The sequence below is a fragment of the Bombina bombina genome, chromosome 1 (assembly GCF_027579735.1).
Source record: "Bombina bombina isolate aBomBom1 chromosome 1, aBomBom1.pri, whole genome shotgun sequence".
NCBI classification, from domain to species: Eukaryota; Metazoa; Chordata; class Amphibia; order Anura; family Bombinatoridae; genus Bombina; species Bombina bombina.
Window position 1 is genome coordinate 1,429,240,945 of NC_069499.1, and position 20,201 is coordinate 1,429,261,145.

General features: G+C 41.5%; 2 long non-coding RNA genes across 3 annotated transcripts in view; one reads left to right on the forward strand and one right to left on the reverse strand.

Moving 5' to 3' along the window:
• The window catches only part of LOC128652535 (uncharacterized), a 78,654-nt gene extending 60,698 nt beyond the window's left edge, over positions 1-17,956 (reverse strand). Inside the window, exons 1-2 of one of the 2 annotated variants that reach the window (XR_008401294.1) lie at positions 17,771-17,956; positions 16,836-17,015 (exon numbers count right to left, since the gene is read on the reverse strand). This is a non-coding gene — a long non-coding RNA (uncharacterized LOC128652535). The remainder of the gene's footprint in view (positions 1-16,835; positions 17,016-17,770) is intronic. The other variant, XR_008401293.1, reaches the window with a different exon arrangement.
• LOC128652540 (uncharacterized) overlaps positions 17,892-20,201 on the forward strand; it is a 145,955-nt gene continuing 143,645 nt past the window's right edge. The window contains exon 1 of the long non-coding RNA XR_008401295.1: positions 17,892-17,967. This is a non-coding gene — a long non-coding RNA (uncharacterized LOC128652540). The remainder of the gene's footprint in view (positions 17,968-20,201) is intronic.

A 20,201-nucleotide genomic window follows, 5' to 3' on the forward strand; every position in this document is an offset into this window, starting at 1 on the left:
ATGTCTAGTATATATATATATATATATATATATTTTTTTTTTTATTATTTTATTTTTTTATATTTGATATTTTTATTGAAGTTCAGTTAAAGGCTTACATGCATGTCATGTCATCAAAAAGAAAACATATAGAATAACTGGTAATAAACATACAAGCAATAGAAAGTTAGAGTAACCAGTACGTAATAATGACACATCATGGGAGTATATGTATAATGCTTGCCTATCATAACTGTATACCTCCTAGTTGATAATTGAGGCCGCTCTTGGACCTCCTATTAATATAGAGAATGCAAAGCTACAGGAGGTACCCTCTGGCAGGAAGAGACCACTCTTGGATCCCATATGTTGAACTTCTATTTTTATTTTTATTTCTTTTGTCTTTTATGTTTCTGTGTATTTATTGAATAGAGGAAAAAATAGAAATTACTGTCTAATAGGATGGATTTACCCTAGGAGTCTAGAACAGAAGAACATGACTAGAGCCATACTACACACCAACATCAAAACAATTATATAGGGGCACAGGTAGGTGCACATTTGCTAAAATATGGGGAGTTAGAGTCATGGATAGAACCCAGTTCAAGGGCATAGTATTGATTAGTAGGTCCTGAGAAACATAAACTGTAGATAAAGAGGTATTGGTTAGCAGGGGGTATACTTTGGTTGGTAAGGCAATACAACTCATATCCTTAGCTAAGCTGTCCATTTTAAGCCATATAATGTAGGCTTGAATTTATTAATGGGAGAATCAAACAAAAAAGAAATAAGGGGGTACTCAACACTACACTCATATCCTATTCTGGAAGTGAATGAAAGCTTCTTGACTAGGAGCATTATTAGAACAGACATCGTAAGCATATGTCCAGATATGGAACACCCACCTGTTTCCCAATAAAAAAAAAATAAGATAGGATCTCATCATCCCGGCCGTAGACAGCGGGACCCTAAAACATGCTAATGGGGGACCAGAAGCAATCATTCTCAGGTGTAACTATGGGAGTCAGAATAGGGAGCAACATTGGTAAAACTGGTACTGCTAGCTGGAAGAGAAGAAATACACTTGCTCTGCAAGTATATATTAGGTGAGGGCTTAGTTTCTGTAGGGTGCTGCCTCGACAGGCGATAATTATAGATTGCTTCCCTGTCCCTCCTATCAGATCTCAGCCTAGCAGGAGCTATAGAAATATAAATAGGGATTATTTAGGATAGGTACATTTCTATGTTTGTCCTGCAGAAATATATTAATTAAACATTAAATAAACATGCAGTTTCTGTTACTTAAACCAAGAGGCTCTTTTAAAAGGAGTATTTACCAATTGCTGCCCTGACTACTTTGTGATATCCCAAGTTAGTAAAAATAAAACCGCTATAGTGGCGTATACAGCAGAACATATAGGGGATAACTGATAGCCATACATCAGAAATGTTAAAGACATTTTTAACCTGCAGGTATACGTTTAGTCAAGCATTCATCTTGTAATGTAATAACTAACAAGTGTCCACATGTATAAGAGAAAACTTCAGTATGCAACTCTAGCTGCCCTATTAAATCTCAGGCTGGTAAATGCAATAAAAATATAAGAGCTGTGAGCATCAAAGCATAGACAATGCAACTAGTATGAGAGGAAATAAGAGATACGTTTTTCCTATAAATATATAGTAGGCAAATAATCCACTTTCACATTTATTACCGACTAGAAGCTATAATCTCAAGAGGCATCTACAGAATACTATGATATCTGCCTCGTCCATTCTTTAGTGCTAGGTAGAAAGAAAATATACTCCCTATCCAACTTGCAAATATCAGAACACATAAAATACAACCTTACAGTGAAAAATGCTTTTTAAATGAGTGGAAATTCACAAATAAAGTCCCGTTAATGATTATGAGAGTCTGTATAGTCTGGAACGTTCATTCACGCTGGGAACTGTATAGATGTAAAGCTCCCCACCTTAAGCTATATGTAAAGTAATGTCTAGCCCACACCAGTTTTAATACATGGAAATCCATATGTCAAGCGTCCACAATCCTGATAAACAAGACCCCGCATATTTGACCCCCCACCTGATGTCTCTCACAGAGCCGGGTCTGGAACGGGAGTTGTGATCGCAATGAGGGACCTCTTGTCACTGCCCTGCAGTGACATTGCTAGTTGTGGGAACATAGTAACCGGTTGGGTATCACTTATCACTTTGACCACTCACAGAGTAATAATCTATAGCTGATCCGGGGACCAAATTCAAGACAGGAGGAGAGTTAACATGCGTAAGTAATGATGTTGCAACGACCTATATTTTGCGGGTTAAACAGGTTATTGTGCTTGGTTCGTGTGGAGGGCAATTGCTTGTGGGGGGGACATCAGGTCGCCATGCCACGACCGATCCCTTGCTCCTATCGACAGACTCGATTAGGGTGTTCTCCGTATGCTCGGTGTGAAGGCGCCATTCTGGATTACTGTTGTGACCCCATGCTGTGTCCAGTGTACACGCGAGATGCAGGAAATGTTCATCCAGGAGGTCCATTAGCTGGTTGTGCAATTTGGTATAGTTAGACTCCATCCGGTAGGTAGAAGTGTAGATTCCTCTCAAGGTGTATGGTGCCAGTACCCTCAAGGTACTTTGCGTTCAGCACTATGTGCTGCGTATCGACAAGGCCCAAATGGGCCTCGCCGGGGGGTAGAATGAAGGCCGCAACCTTAAAGTTTGTTCCGGGAGCTCACAGCTGTCTCTGTCACAGTGGTTTTGGGCTCAGCTGACGCAGGAGCGTTAATGTTTCAGGGATCAAGGTGTGAAGTAGGCAAAAGAGCCGACTGAGCTACTATAATAATCAAAAGTTGTTAGGAATGCTGGAGCGGGATGATATCTTGCGACCTGTCATGGCCGCAGCCCGGAAGTTCCCCCCATATATATGTATTTAAGAATAAATAAAACATATTCTGCAATGTGAAGAACATTGGAATGTGAAATATTAATATTTCATATTGGGTTTGCACGACTTGTTGACGTGATTGTTATATTTTAACTTAGGCTTTTTGCACACATCGGGCTAGAACCCAAGCGAAAGCTTTTTACTTTCAACTTGTAATACACAGGGTATCTGACTAGCGCAAAATGCTGAAATTGAGCGCAATTAGCATGTGAACGGGAGCGGTCAATAGTCCTTCACTCGTAATCTAGCCCTAAATAAGACAATTTGAACAGTTATCATGGATTAGAATACATCCCTATTGATGACTATTGCTAAAGTGATCATTATTGAGTGATCATTATGGAAAAACAAAATTTATGCTTACCTGATAAATTCATTTCTCCTGTAGTGTGGTCAGTCCACGGGTCATCATTACTTCTGGGATATTATCTCCTCCCCTACAGGAAGTGCAAGAGGATTCACCCAGCAGAGCTGCTATATAGCTCCTCCCCCCTACGTCACCTCCAGTCATTCGACCAAAGGACCAACGAGAAAGGAGAAGCCCAAGGGTGTAGTGGTGACTGGAGTATAATCCAAAAATTTTTTTAGCCTGCCATAAAAAACAGGGCGGGCCGTGGACTGACCACACTACAGGAGAAATGAATTTATCAGGTAAGCATAAATTTTGTTTTCTCCTGTTAAGCGTGGTCAGTCCACGGGTCATCATTACTTCTGGGATACCAATACCAAAGCAAAAGTACACGGATGATGGGAGGGACAGGCAGGCTCTTTATACGGAGGGAACCACTGCCTGAAGAACCTTTCTCCCAAAAACAGCCTCCGAAGAAGCAAAAGTGTCAAATTTGTAAAATTTGGAAAAAGTATGAAGAGAAGACCAAGTTGCAGCCTTGCAAATCTGTTCAACAGAAGCCTCATTCTTAAAGGCCCAAGTGGAAGCCACAGCTCTAGTAGAATGAGCTGTAATTCTTTCAGGAGGCTGCTGTCCAGCAGTCTCATAGGCTAATCGTATTATGCTACGAAGCCAAAAAGAGAGAGAGGTAGCCGAAGCTTTTTGACCTCTCCTCTGACCAGAATAAACGACAAACAGGGAAGACGTTTGACGAAAATCCTTAGTTGCCTGTAGATAAAATTTCAGGGCACGGACTACATCTAGATTGTGTAGCAGACGTTCCTTCTTCGAGGAAGGATTAGGACACAAAGATGGAACAACAATCTCTTGATTGATATTCCTGTTAGTGACCACCTTAGGTAGGAACCCAGGTTTAGTACGCAGAACTACCTTGTCTGAATGAAAAATCAGATAAGGAGAATCACAATGTAAGGCAGATAACTCAGAGACTCTTCGAGCCGAGGAAATAGCCATTAAAAACAGAACTTTCCAAGATAACAACTTGATATCAATGGAATGAAGGGGTTCAAACGGAACACCCTGTAAAACATTAAGAACTAAGTTCAAACTCCATGGCGGAGCAACAGTTTTAAACACAGGCTTGATCCTAGCTAAAGCCTGACAAAAAGCTTGAACGTCCGGAACTTCTGACAGACGTTTGTGTAAAAGAATGGACAGAGCTGAAATCTGTCCCTTTAAAGAACTGGCTCAGAAAAACCACGTTTTGATAAAATCAAGCGTTCAATTTCCAAGCAGTCAGCTTCAGAGAAGTTAGATTTTGATGTTTGAATGGACCCTGGATCAGAAGGTCCTGTTTCAGAGGTAGAGACCAAGGCGGACAGGATGACATGTCCACTAGATCTGCATACCAAGTCCTGCGTGGCCATGCAGGTGCTATTAGAATCACTGATGCTCTCTCCTGTTTGATTCTGGCAATCAATCGAGGAAGCATCGGGAAGGGTGGAAACACATAAGCCATCCCGAAGGTCCAAGGTGCTGTCAAAGCATCTATCAGAACCGCTCCCGGATCCCTGGATCTGGACCCGTAGCGAGGAAGCTTGGCGTTCTGACGAGACGCCATGAGATCTATCTCTGGTTTGCCCCAACGTCGAAGTATCTGGGCAAAGACCTCCGGATGAAGTTCCCACTCCCCCGGATGAAAAGTCTGACGACTTAAGAAATCCGCCTCCCAGTTCTCCACTCCCGGGATGTGGATTGCAGACAGGTGGCAAGAGTGAGACTCTGCCCAGCGAATTATCTTTGATACTTCCATCATTGCTAGGGAGCTTCTTGTCCCTCCCTGATGGTTGATGTAAGCTACAGTCGTGATGTTGTCCGACTGAAACCTGATGAACCCCCGAGTTGTTAACTGGGGCCAAGCCAGAAGGGCATTGAGAACTGCTCTCAATTCCAGAATGTTTATTGGAAGGAGACTCTCCTCCTGATTCCATAGTCCCTGAGCCTTCAGAGAATTCCAGACAGCACCCCAACCTAGTAGGCTGGCGTCTGTTGTTACAATTGTCCAGTCTGGCCTGCTGAATGGCATTCCCCTGGACAGGTGTGGCCGATAAAGCCACCATAGAAGAGAATTTCTGGTCTCTTGATTCAGATTCAGAGTGGGGGACAAATCTGAGTAATCCCCATTCCACTGACTTAGCATGCACAATTGCAGCGGTCTGAGATGTAGGCGTGCAAAAGGTACTATGTCCATTGCCGCTACCATTAAGCCGATCACCTCCATGCATTGAGCTACTGACGGGTGTTGAATGGAATGAAGGACCCGGCATGCATTTTGAAGCTTTGTTAACCTGTCTTCTGTCAGGTAAATCTTCATTTCTACAGAATCTATCAGAGTCCCCAAGAAGGGAACTCTTGTGAGTGGAAAGAGAGAACTCTTCTTTTCGTTCACCTTCCATCCATGCGACCTTAGAAATGCCAGTACTAACTCTGTATGAGACTTGGCAGTTTGAAAGCTTGAAGCTTGTATCAGAATGTCGTCTAGGTACGGAGCTACCGAAATTCCTCGCGGTCTTAGTACTGCCAGAAGAGTACCCAGAACCTTTGTGAAGATTCTTGGAGCTGTAGCCAATCCGAATGGAAGAGCTACAAACTGGTAATGCCTGTCTAGAAAGGCAAACCTTAGATACCGGTAATGATTTCTGTGAATCGGTATGTGAAGGTAAGCATCCTTTAAATCCACTGTGGTCATGTACTGACCCTCTTGGATCATGGGCAAAATTGTTCGAATAGTTTCCATCTTGAACGATGGAACTCTTAGGAATTTGTTTAGGATCTTTAAATCCAAGATTGGCCTGAAAGTTCCCTCTTTTTTGGGAACTACAAACAGATTTGAGTAAAACCCTTGTCCTTGTTCCGACCGCGGAACTGGATGGATCACTCCCATTAATAAAAGATCTTGTACGCAGCGTAGGAACGCTTCTTTCTTTATTTGGTTTGTTGACAACCTTGACAAATGAAATCTCCCTCTTGGGGGAGAGGATTTGAAGTCCAGAAGGTATCCCTGAGATATGATCTCTAACGCCCAGGGATCCTGAACATCTCTTGCCCAAGCCTGGGCGAAGAGAGAAAGTCTGCCCCCTACTAGATCCGGTCCCGGATCGGGGGCCCTCGATTCATGCTGTCTTAGGGGCAGCAGCAGGTTTCCTGGCCTGCTTGCCCTTGTTCCAGGACTGGTTAGGTTTCCAGCCTTGTCTGTAGCGAGCAACAGCTCCTTCCTGTTTTGGTGCAGAGGAAGTTGATGCTGTTCCTGCTTTAAAATTACGAAAGGAACGAAAATTAGACTGTCTAGCCCTAGGTTTGGCTTTGTCCTGAGGCAGGGCATGGCCTTTACCTCCTGTAATGTCAGCGATAATCTCCTTCAACCCGGGCCCGAATAAGGTCTGCCCTTTGAAAGGTATATTAAGCAATTTAGATTTAGAAGTAACATCAGCTGACCAGGATTTTAGCCACAGCGCTCTGCGTGCCTGAATGGCAAATCCGGAATTCTTAGCCGTAAGTTTAGTTAAATGTACTACGGCATCTGAAATAAATGAGTTACCTAACTTAAGGGTTCTAAGTTTGAGTGTGATCTCATCTAGTGTAGATGATTCAAGTGTCTCTTCCAGAGACTCAAACCAAAATGCTGCTGCAGCCGTGACAGGCGCAATACATGCAAGAGGTTGCAATATAAAACCTTGTTGAACAAACATTTTCTTAAGGTAACCCTCTAATTTTTTATCCATTGGATCTGAAAAGGCACAGCTATCCTCCACCGGGATAGTGGTATGCTAAAGTAGAAACTGCTCCCTCCACCTTAGGGACCGTTTGCCATAAGTCCCGTGTGGTGGCGTCTATTGGAAACATTTTTCTAAATATCGGAGGAGGTGAGAACGGCACACCGGGCCTATCCCACTCCTTAGTAACAATTTCAGTAAGTCTCTTAGGTATAGGAAAAACATCAGTACTCGCCGGGTACCGCAAAATATTTATCCAACCTACACATTTTCTCTGGTATTGCAACTGTGTTACAATCATTCAGAGCCGCTAACACCTCCCCTAGTAATACACGGAGGTTTTCCAGCTTAAATTTAAAATTTGAAATATCTGAATCCAGTCTGTTTGGATCAGAACCGTCACCCACAGAATGAAGTTCTCCGTCCTCATGTTCTGCCACCTGTGACGCAGTGTCTGACATGGCCCTAATATTATCAGCGCACTCTGTTCTCACCCCAGAGTGATCACGCTTGCCTCTAAGTTCTGGTAATTTAGCCAAAACTTCAGTCATAACAGTAGCCATATCCTGTAATGTGATTTGAAATGGCCGCCCAGATGTACTCAGCGCTACAATATCACGCACCTCCCGAGCGGGAGATGCAGGTACTGACACGTGAGGCGAGTTAGTCGGCATAACTCTCCCCTCGTTGTCTGGTGAAATATGTTCAATTTGTACAGATTGACTTTTATTTAAAGTAGCATCAATACAGTTAGTACATAAATGTCTATTGGGCTCCACTTTGGCATTAGCACATATAGCACATGTATCTTCCTCTGAATCAGACATGTTTAACACACTAGCAATAAACTAGCAACTTGGAAATGCTTTTCAAGTAATTTACAATAATATGAAAACGAACTGTGCCTATAAGAAGCACAGAAAAAATTATGACAGTTGAAAATAATTAAGTTATAGCATCAAATCTTTGTAAGAAATATACAATTTTAGCAAAGGATTGTTCCCATTAGCAAAGGATAACTAACCCTGGCAGCAGAAAAAATACACAAATAAACGTTTTTTATCACAGTCAACTACAATCTTCACAGCTCTGCTGTGAATGATTACCTCCCTCAAAAAAGGCTTTGGAGATCCCTGAGTTCTGTAGAGATGAACCGGATCATGCAGGAAGAAAATGAACCTCTGACTGAGTTTTTTGATGCGTAGTAAAAGCGCCAAAAATGGCCCCTCCCCCTCACACATAACAGTGAGAGAGATCAGTGAACTGCTTTAATTTAAACAAAACTATTGCCAAGTGGAAAAAAAGTGCCCAAAACATTTTTTCACCCAGTACCTCAGAGAAATAAACGTTTTTACATGCCAGCAAAAAAACGTTTAACCTCAATAAATTAATTGTTATTTAAAACCTATTGCAAGTCCCTGCAAATTAGGTTAAGTCTATGCATACAGTATAAATCCAGTGAAGTACCATTCCCCAGAATACTGAAGTGTAAAATATACATACATGACAGCCTGATACCAGCTACATCTACTGCATTTAAGGCTGAGTTTACATTATAACGGTATGGCAGGATTTTCTCATCAATTCCATGTCAGAAAATAACAAACTGCTACATACCTCTTTGCAGATTAATCTGCCCTCTGTCCCCTGATCTGAAGTTTACCTCTCCTCAGATGGCCGAGAAACAGCAATATGATCTTAACTACTCCGGCTAAAATCATAGAAAAAACTCAGGTAGATTCTTCTTCAAATTCTACCAGAAAATGAATAACACACTCCGGTGCTATTATAAAATAACAAACTTTTGATTGAAGGTAATAAACTAATTAAATCACCACAGTCCTCTCACACATCCTATCTATTCGTTGGGTGCAAGAGAATGACTGGGGGTGACGTAGGGGGGAGGAGCTATATAGCAGCTCTGCTGGGTGAATCCTCTTGCACTTCCTGTAGGGGAGGAGATAATATCCCAGAAGTAATGATGACCCGTGGACTGACCACACTTAACAGGAGAAATCTAAAGCTTCATAAGGTACTTTTTAAAAAAAAAATAAGCTGAGCTTTGACCAATGCTGTTTCAACACATGAAAGCTCCATTAGTTGAAACAGCTGTCAATATCTACATTTTAAAAATGTCAATCAACTTGAACTCTATTTGATTTTTAAACTGCTTTATATATATATATATATATATATATATATATATATATATATATATATATACAGTATATACCTCCAACAAAAGCAAGCACTCATCGGGTTTGAAGTGGCAAAAAACTTTATTCCAACAGAGTGACGTTTTCGGGGTTTTACCCCCGTCCTCAGACTCAAACAACAACAAGGTTGTTCACAGAGAAGAACTTTCCTGAAGCATATCAGTCTGATCCTGACTTCACAGTACAGTCCAGCCCCGAAATAACAAGCAATCCCTCTCTGAACGTGAGAAACAGCAAAACCCCAGATGTACGTTTCAGCCTGTTGTGGGCCTCGTCAGTGAGGTGCAGCCATATCCCTCTAGGCACACTGAGCAACGGGTCCACGTCTGGCTTCCCGCATCACACTTAGGAAGACTTCCCAAAATGTAATAATTTGCATAAATAAAAAGAGAGAAGTGCTCAACCTGGAAACGAACAATAGCATAATAGCTTGTTCTATGGCTAGTTACCACCCAAGAAGCAGCCTCTTTTTGCTCAACATGTGCCTTTCACAGAGAAGAACTTTCCTGAAGCATATCAGTCTGATCCTAACTTCACAGTACAGTCCAGCCCTGAAATACCAGGCAATCCCTCTCTGAACAAGAGAAGCAGCAAATCCCCAGACGTATGTTTCGGCCTATTGTGGGCCTCATCAGTGAGGTGCAGCCATATCTCTCTAGGCACACTGAGCAACGGGTCCACGTCTGGCTTCCCGCATCACACTTAGGGAGACTTCCCAAAATGTCATAAAAAGTGCTTCAGGTTAGTTCTTCTCTGTGAAAGGCACATGTTGAGCAAAAAGAGGCTGCTTCTTGGGTGTCAACTAGCCATAGAGCAAGCTATTATGTTATTGTTCGTTCCCCGGTTGAGCGCTTCTCTCTTTTTATTTATGCAAATTATGACATTTTGGGAAGTCTCCCTAAGTGTGATGCAGGAATCCAAACGTGGACCCGTTGATCAGTGTGCCTAGAGGGATATGGCTGCACCTCACTGACGAGGCCCACAATAGGCCGAAATGTATGTCTGGGGTTTTGCTGTTTCTCTTGTTCAGAGAGGGATTGCCTGGTATTTCGGGGCTGGACTGTACTGTGAAGTCAGGATCAGACTGTTATGCTTCAGGAAAGTTCTTCTCTGTGAAATGCACATGTTGAGCAAAAGAGGCTTCTTCTTGGTTGGTAACTAGCCATAGAGCAAGCTATTATGTTATTGTTCGCACCCAGGTTGAGCGCTTCTCTCTTTTTATTTATGCAAATTATGAAATTTTATGGAAGTCTCCCTAAGTGTGATGTGGGAAGCCAGATGTGGACCCGTTGCTCAGTGTGCCTAGAGGGATATGGCTGCCCCTCACTGATGAGGCCCACAATAGGCCGAAACATACGTCTGGGGTGTTGCTGTTTCTCTCGTTCAGAGAGGGATTGCCTGGTATTTCGGGGCTGGACTGTACTGTGAAGTCAGGATCAGACTGATATGCTTCAGGTTAGTTCTTCTCTGTGAAAGGCACATGTTGAGCAAAAAGAGGCTGCTTCTTGGGTAATAACTAGCCGTAGAACAAGCTATTATGCTTTTGTTGGTTTCCAGGTTGAGCGCTTCTCTCTTTTTATTTATTTAGGTTTAGTTAGTGTTGGTAATGTTTGGGAATGGCGATTTAGGGGTTTCTAGGTTTATTCTGTTTCGGCGATGTTGGGGAACTGCGGTTTAGGGGTTAACAAGTTTAGTTAGAGTTGGTGATGTGGGGGGGTGCGGTTTAGGGTTTAATAGGTGTAGGTAGTGTTGACGATGTTGGGGAACGGCGGTTTAGGGGTTAATAGCTTTATTTAGTGATTTAGTTAGTGTCGACGATGTGGGGGGTGCGGTTTAGGGGTTAATAGGTTTAGGCAGTGTTGGCGATGTGGTGGGATGGCTGTTTAGGGGTTAATAGGTTTAGTTAGTGTCGGTGATGTCAGTGAATGGCGGTTTAGGGGTTAATAGCTTTATTTAGTGTCGGCGATGTGGGTGGCTGCGGTTTTAGATAATTTTGTTTCGGCAATTGCCGGCAAATTGGTTAAGTTAAATTAAATCTTTTTTTTGGGTTCCTTTCATTTTTTCGGATCCATTCTTTATTCATACGCATTATTCTATAAACTTTAGAATAGAATAATGCATATGAATAAAGAATGGATCCGAAAAAACGAACGGATCCGAAGAAACGATTAACTTAACTAATTTGCAGAAACTAAATTATTTATTTAACTAATCAAAACAAAACAAAACAATTTTTTTAGCGGCGCACATGTCTAATCTATAACAGTTGGCATCTCTTGGCTGGGCCCTTTATTCATTTGTTCTTATAAATGATGTGGAATCTTTGGGTGCTCTACATAAAAATAATAATAATATTCCAGTTACATTACAATTATAGTTGACAATCAACCCGTGTACAATTTTGAGAAGTGTGCAGTATGTCTGGTATTTATAAATATTAACACAAACAAATAATTTCTGTTAGTTGTTTAAAACAATATACTCTATAAGCAGCTTTAAGAACATCCCCCCAAAAAAGTTAAAAATTAATCCAACAGAAACAATAATAAAGCTGAGCTAAAAAGCCAGAGTATAATATGTTTGTCTATTTATTTAATTACTAAAATTCAAAATATACATATATAACAATATAAAAATGACACTATCAATCAAAGGTACAAATTATATAATGCTCTTCAATTGTATCCATGTTTTATTCCAGTAGATAAATCCTTTGTGAGATAACCGCTAAAAATGTTTTCAAAGAATCAAATATCTGGCAAAATATGATTACCAGCACAATTTTCTCTCCACTGCTCAAATGGTGAGACAAAGTCTTATGTTAACTTTGGCCACAGAGATCCTTTCAGTATAAACACAATTTTGTGTTGCAGATTAATGCCCCATATGTAGGGGCTTAATGGCTATTATAGAACGATACTGAAGACATGTAGGTTCAATTAATCCATCTCCCCCAGCGACAACAGCTGCATCACAAAGTCGTTCTGGCTGGAAAACTCTTATTATTATCTGCACGTTTTCGACGTTGAACATCAGAAGTAACCTTGTAGTAGAATTAGAATCAAAAATTGCAAAGGGAGATTAAAACAGCCTGTTTAGTTATTCTGTGCTGGGCTATTCAGTTGTGAATTACCTGGTGTTTCTGTTCTTGGTTTGTCTACCTTGGTCTGAACTTAGCTTGTTATCTAAATTTAACATCCCGCTTGCTCCTCTGTTTTGATACATGTCTTCGACTGACAACCTGGTTCCTAACTCTTGGAAAAGTTTAATGGCTGGTTTTCTCTAAAGGCAGTTTTTTTTTACCTTGAGATTGTTAACATAGTAACATAGTAGATGAGGTTAAAAAAAACACAAAGATCAATTAAGTTTAACCTATACAAATCTTAATTTATATACAAAAAAAGCTCCAGATGATCTTAAATTAATTCCATTAAAAAGGTGACCCATTTAACACCAGCAATCATATCCCTGAATTCTGTTTCTCATTAGAAATGTATCTAAACCATTTTATATATGTATCGAAAGTCTTTGCATTTACTACCTCCTTAGGTAATGATTTCCACAATTATATTGCTCTTACAGTGAAAAAACATTCATGTTGCCTGAGATTACATTTCTTTTCCTCCAGCCTTAAATTGTGACATTTTGTCACGACAATTTTCTTGGAATAAACAGAGTTTCTGCCATCACTGTTTATGGGTCTTGAATATATTTATATAAAGTAATCATGCCACCTCTCAAGCACCTTTTTTAATGAGAAAATATCTTAAATTCTCCATTCTCCTTATTGGTTTTGTGGCCCTTCTCTGAACTTTTTCTAAATCTGCAATGTCTTTTTTTTAGAGATTGGTCTACAGAACTGCACTCCATACTCAAGGTGAGGTCTTACCATGTATTTATACAGTGACAGAATTATGCTTTCCTCCCTTGCATCAATGCCTTTTTTACTACATGCTAGTATCTTATTAGCCTTAGAAGCCCCTGCCCTGCATTGTGCACCCACCTTTAGCTTGTTATCTATAAGTACTCCCAAATCCCTTTCCTTCTCTATTTTGCTAAGTCTAGTCCCATTTAAATAATAGGTTGCCTGCTTATGTTCCAAAATCTAGAACCTTATATTTTTCAGTATTAAATCTCATTTTCCATATAGCAGCCAATTCTTTCAATTTTTGTAAATTCCCTCGCAAAGCAATTTCACCCTGCACTGGCCTAATGACCTCAAACAACTTTGTATCATCTGCAAAATAGAGATGTTGCTATTTAATCCTTGATCCAAGTCATTAATAAAAATATTAAAAATAAAAGGGCCTGGGTGTGGTGGATCCAGCTAGGGAGGAGACCGGTCGCACTTTGACAGAGCTCCTGAAACAGCCCTGTAGCTTGGTCTTAATTCACCCTCCAGCATCTGCAAAACCACCTAATTTCTCCCTTACCTTTTCCCTAACACCTATCTTAACCTCACCCCGCATAAGCCGGAAAACAAAGAACACGCTGATCCTTCTTCAGCATATCTGCACGACAAGCATCGGAGCCGGTAGTGAAGGCCCTGCAACTCAACTGAAGTGACATCCGGACTGAGCACATATAGCGGATCGCTAGCTCATGATAGACAGGCGGCCACACAGGCCCAGACTACCGATAAAGCATCTTCCCCTCCAGCGGCAGAGACCCTCGGCACAGCGCGGGGGCGCCATCTTCAAATGCCTCTCCCTTACCTGGGCCGCAGCAACCTTGCCCGCTCTCAACTTTTGGAGACAGCTCCCGGGCATGATTGAACCCTCAAGTCACGCATTGCACCGAGGACAAGCCCTGTAACCTTCCGGTACTAGATAGCAGCCGGGTAAGCACGGTCTTTATCCCTACACATAACGACTAGCCCTGAATGTGTGCCCACGCATAACGCTTAGCTGCCACGTGGAGTAGCAAGTCTGCTCCTAGACCCCTGCACCTAATCAATAGCCTAGTACACGGAAGCTTCTTAAGCAGGAGGACATCCAGTGTGACCACTTGGATATAAGAGGGCTATGATATAGTTTTAGCAATGTCACTCTACTATTCAGTATACAGGCCTGATAATCCAACCACTGACTATAGCCCTGTTGGGATAGTACACTAAGATAATGCCTGTTCTAAGAAAGCCATATTGTATAGAACTGTGAAAGCCATATCATCATTCAACATTCATCAGGGGCTCCCTGCTTTTCCCTTTTATCCACACTTGAGGAATCCTAATTTCTACATAATGGAGTAAATATCTCCCAAGGCCACAAGCACCTGCCCTGCACTCAGTGTTTAATCTTCCAGCCTCTTTGCTGTGCTAGTCTGGAGGGACTAGTCTTTGGTCAGTGTGCACCTCCACACTTCCACTTGAAGACCAGAACTTACATCCATACCGCATATTGGTCCTTTTAACATTACAGAATTGGCAAAAACATGTCACAATCACAAAAGAGGAAGAATAGGCCACAGTTCCCACCCAAGAAGACAGTGATGGATCATTTCAGTCATGCTTCCTCAGATCCTCATACTGAGTCTGAATCCCCTGACTCTCCTGGGTCTGAACCTGACAAATTTGCTCTATCCTCTCTGAAAGATATTTATAATAGCACCTAGGAGACAGTGACCCCTACCTTCATACTTGACTCTCTAAAATCTATGCTAGATGACCACCACTCATCATTTGTTGCTAAACTCTCTGCATCTACGGCCAAGTTAAAAAAAGGGATATCCTCTACAAATGAATGCATAGATATGCTCGAAAGAAAGTATGAGGACCTTGCTACAGAACAGTCTAATAGTCTTACCTTCTCCCACCACCTCTCAGAGTACTTGGACTTTGTCGACAATAAAATAGCTGACATAGAGGACAGATCTCGGCTCAACAACCTTAGGATCCGAGGTGTGCCTGAGTCTGTTTCCTCATCAGATCTTCAGCCTTATCTCAAAGAGCTCTTTCATCACCTGGCCCCGGTAACATCAGATTTAGAGAATCTACTCGACCGAGCTCACTGCTCACTTAGGCACAAAGGCCTTCCCGAAGGTCAGCCTCGTGATGTCATTGTTCGGCTTCATTATTTTACATATAAAGAGAGGGTACAAAGAGCACACTTCCAGAGACTCCCACTCCCAGAAATTCCAAAACCTTTAGATCTTCCCGGACCTGTCTGCAAGGACATTACAACAGAGAAAAACTTTTTTGGACGTTACTATGACCCTGAGGAAGAGGAATATCAGATATTGTTGAGGCTACCCGATTAAGTTATTGATATTTAAGCATAATTAGACACACGTAATCCAGAACATCAAGCAAGAACTTGAACTCCTCACATCCTGGAACATGCTAATACCCACATTGGTGACACACAAAGACCACAGCAACAGCTCCGCCAGCTAAACACCGTGGCATCTGAATGGACAGCTCCTCCCTAAAGAAGACCCAACTCTACGGATGCCTAAGTTCCATTTCACCGGAAACTCTTTTTACACCTTTTGGGCATCTGCACACTGCCCAGGACTTTGACCTTGGGAACTTGGTCCTTCTGTGTGGGGATACCTGGTAAGATCTTGTCTTCTCTCGGCCAATTCGCGAAGCGAGACTGATAAGTATATGTTAAACACTGAACTGCTGTCTATTTAATATGCCTTGTCATATGTATAGGTGTTGCTCTTCCTGTTTATTTCACCTCTAATTATGTGCCTTTAATTACACTGAACTGCAGAGTGTTTAACCAATACCTATATCCACATAGCCCCCCTCAGCAGACAGACTATAGTCTAATTCTGCCACATTGACTATCAACCCTCGCTAACTAGAGGTAACAAGTGGCTATAAGGTTAGCACAATCTATTATTTGTGTGCTACCTCCCCGTACAACGTAGCTGTTAAACACCTGAGCACCACCCTCATGGAGACACATCCCCCGTATCATCTATGCGGCCATAGGTAACCAACAATAATTACCTTAAGCACTACACTCTTTTATGCCATGACCCCCAGAGGAGACATTTTCTTTTTCACTTCTCTCTTACTTGCCCACGAGAAGAGCCTGTTAAATGTGTGTTAGAGTTAGAACTGTTATTTATTTGTTATTCCTCTTTATATGTCTAGGACAAGACTGATAAGTATATGCTGAACCCTGAACTGTTGTCTATCTAACATGCTTTGTCGTATATATGGGTGATACCCTTCCTGTTACTTTCGTTTTTAACTATGTTTTGAATCACACTGACCAGCAGAATGTTTATCCAATGCTTGTAACCACATAGCCCCCCACCAGCAGATATACTGAAGTCTAACTCTGCCACATTGACTATCAATCCTCGCTAAATAGAGAAAACAAGTGGCTACAAAGCTAGGGCAACCTAATATTTTATGCCACCTCCCCGCATGATATTTCTGTTAAACATCTAAGCCCCATTTTTATGGAGACTTGTTTCCTGCATTTTTTAAGCGAGCATAGGTAGCCAAGACCAATTGTCTTAAGCACTATACTCCTATGTGCCATGACCCCCCGAGGGGATACTCTCTTTATCACTTCTCTCTTACTTGCCCATCAAGGACTGACCTTACTTGGCGGGATCAGACTGATATACTTCAGGAAAGTTTTCTTCTGTGAAAAGCACACTGGTCTAAAAGAGGCTGCTTCCGGGTAGTAAATCGCCATAGAACAAGCCACTGAGCTGTTGTTCGTTCCTGGTAGAGCGCTTCTCTCTTTGTATGCAAATTACTTGCCCATCAGGAGAGCCTGTTAAATATGTGTTAGTGTTAGAACTGTTACTTATTGTGTATGCCTCCTTATATGTCTAGGAAATGCTCAATTTTGTTTATTATTATTATTTGTTATTTGCTAATTTTCCGTGATCTTCACTGGCCAGTTGGATATTTACCACATTTTGGCAGGTATTTTAACTATTGTTACTTGCTATGTGGACACTTTAGGGTTGTCAATTTTGATGTTTGCTGTTTCTATTTTCCCTGAATGCTATCATATTCTTAAATTCAACTACACAACCTTTGAGATACTTTTTAGGGGAAGGCTGTCTCCCTGTCGGGACCAATGCTGGTTAGCTTGGTTAGTGTCAGAAATCGGCAGATCAACTAGAATTCTCTATCAATTGAATAGAGGTAAATGTAACACTATTCAAAAAAGGAAACACTAGCTTCAAAGTGAATCCACATTGAACAGTGTAAGTTATTATTCAATACAGAAGTCAGGATATACTGACTGGTAACGTTATTAGATGTCTCTTTTGTCCTTATTGAAGAACAGGAGACAATATAGCCTTAATATGATTTTAAGTCATGAACAGGAATTGGTATACTTCTTAGAAATTAGCAGCTGAGATACACAGGAAATGACAGTTCAATTGATTAATCCAAACAGATCACAAGTTTGAAGCAGCGTTTCAAATAAACAAAATGTCTCAAAGAACTCTTGTAATGTAATGTTCAGATGGAGTACAGCTGACAATTTAATAGAAAATTTTGCTAAGTACTCACAGTGTCTTGTTATGTGGCAGTGAAACTCCGGTGTCTGTACGAAAACTGGCAGCAATCCAGATACTTCCTGTCTGAACAGCGAGAGGTGTAGCAGGCTGTCAGAGTGACGTCAGCGGTTGAACGCTGTGAGAGAGCAGGGGAGAGATAACCGGAGAGCTGACAAGTTTCCAAGTAAAAAGGCACACACTGCAGATACGGTTAGTTACCCTTTGTTTGTAGTAGAGTTTCACTGCCACATAACAAGACACTGTGAGTACTTAGCAAAATTTTCTATTAAATTGTCAGCTGTACTCCATCTGAACATTACATTACAAGAGTTCTTTGAGACATTTTGTTTATTTGAAACGCTGCTTCAAACTTGTGATCTGTTTGGATTAATCAATTGAACTGTCATTTCCTGTGTATCTCAGCTGCTAATTTCTAAGAAGTATACCAATTCCTGTTCATGACTTAAAATCATATTAAGGCTATATTGTCTCCTGTTCTTCAATAAGGACAAAAGAGACACCTAATAACGTTACCAGTCAGTATATCCTGACTTCTGTATTGAATAATAACTTACACTGTTCAATGTGGATTCACTTTGAAGCTAGTGTTTCCTTTTTTGAATAGTGTTACATTTACCTCTATTCAATTGATAGAGAATTCTAGTTGATCTGCCGATTTCTGACATAATGTTTGTAGTTAAGCTGTCCAGAAATAGGTCCTGTGTTAGAGATTCCAGGCTGTGCGAGTTTTAGAATTAAATGTATGATTAGGTTCTTTAGTAGTTCGGCAACAATTCCTCCTGTATAGGAAAACAAACAAGCTTTGTTAAGGAGAGTTCAGTTAGATAATGAATATCCAGTGAAACTAGGAAGTCTCAAGGAAAAGGCTCAGTGTTGCTCTGGCAAGGAGAAACAAAATACTAAGCAAGGTTAATTAGGTATTCAGGTGTTATATAGGCGTTGTCAGAATATGATTGGTGATCCAATTAAGAGTAGAAACAACCTGATCCCTGACAGTTAGCTCTTTCCCCCCTTGATGGGGACACCCCGGAATAGATGGGCTGCATTTGGTCCTGCCCGGGCATCCGTTTACCAATTAGGTACTTCCATGTTTCATAATGTTGCACGCTCTTATAGCATAATAGACACTTACAACACCACACCGTACAGGCCTTGTAACCTTTGCCCTAGACACCTTAACATCCCTACATGCTCCTTCTGAGTTGGATCATGCCCTTCATGCAATCTATCTTGTCCCATCTACCCTGGACCCCACGAGGAGCCCTGACAAACTTTTGCATAGAGACCTCAATGTTCTAGAGTTAAATATCGTATATCCCCCCCCACACAAAAAAGGGGGGGGGGGGGAAAGGGAAAAAAAAAACACCAAAATAAAATGACTGAGCAATGCTCCCATCCTGGCCCTATGCCATTCCACCAAATCATTCTGGGCGGGTGACACATAGCCGCCACTCATCCATATTCCTCTTCTAAACCAACCCCTTTATCCTTATCCCTATCCCTCATATTTGTGACCGGCCCTTCCCTATATTACCTACATTTGGCACTTTGTGTCTGCACTTAAAGTACCCTAGCCTCCCCCCCCCATATGAAGTGCCCCTTCTTAGGAGAGGACTACCAAAGCCGTTTGACTTGTCGATACCGCATCCTTATTGTTCTCTCATAATAGCAACTTCCTTATATTGCTAAATGTCGGACACCCATTCTATTTAGCGCTACCTTCCCCTCCCCCCCCTTTTTTACTCTCTCTGTTTTCTCTCTCTTCTTCTCTCTCTCTCTTCCCCTCCCTTCTCCTCTCCCTTTTCCTCTCTTCCCCCCATCCCTTGGTTTCTTCTCTCTTGCTTTGACTAATTCCTCACTCTCTAACAACATGGCTTTATCATGCACATACCACAATGTCAGGGCCCATCCCCCTCAAATCCAAACAATACCCAGTGGTCGAAACAGCGTCCTTTTCGATTAAATCCAGAGGGGTAGCAATCTTAATTCATAAGAGTATACTATATGAAAAGCTAAATACTTATACTGACCCCCAAGGATGCTTTCTGGTGCTGAATTGCAAATTGGAAGGAGTCCCATACACTCTTGCGTCCTATTATGGTCCTAATACAGGCCAAGTTAAATCCCTTAGAAAATCCCTGTGCTACCTGAGTGACCACAAATCAGGTAATTAACTCCTTGCAGGAGATTTCAACATGCTCCTAGACACCGTACTGGACAGGCGATCCCCTAAGCATAGGGCTTATGACCCCTCCTCAGTTAAGGTTTCTAAACAGTTCAATACCCTAATAGCGCACCATAATCTGTTTGATATTTGGCGCTCCTTGCACCCCACCTCTAGGGATTACTTGTGCTATTCCACGGTCCATAACTCTTACTCACGTATCAATTTCATTTTCTGTGAACCATACCTATTATGTTCC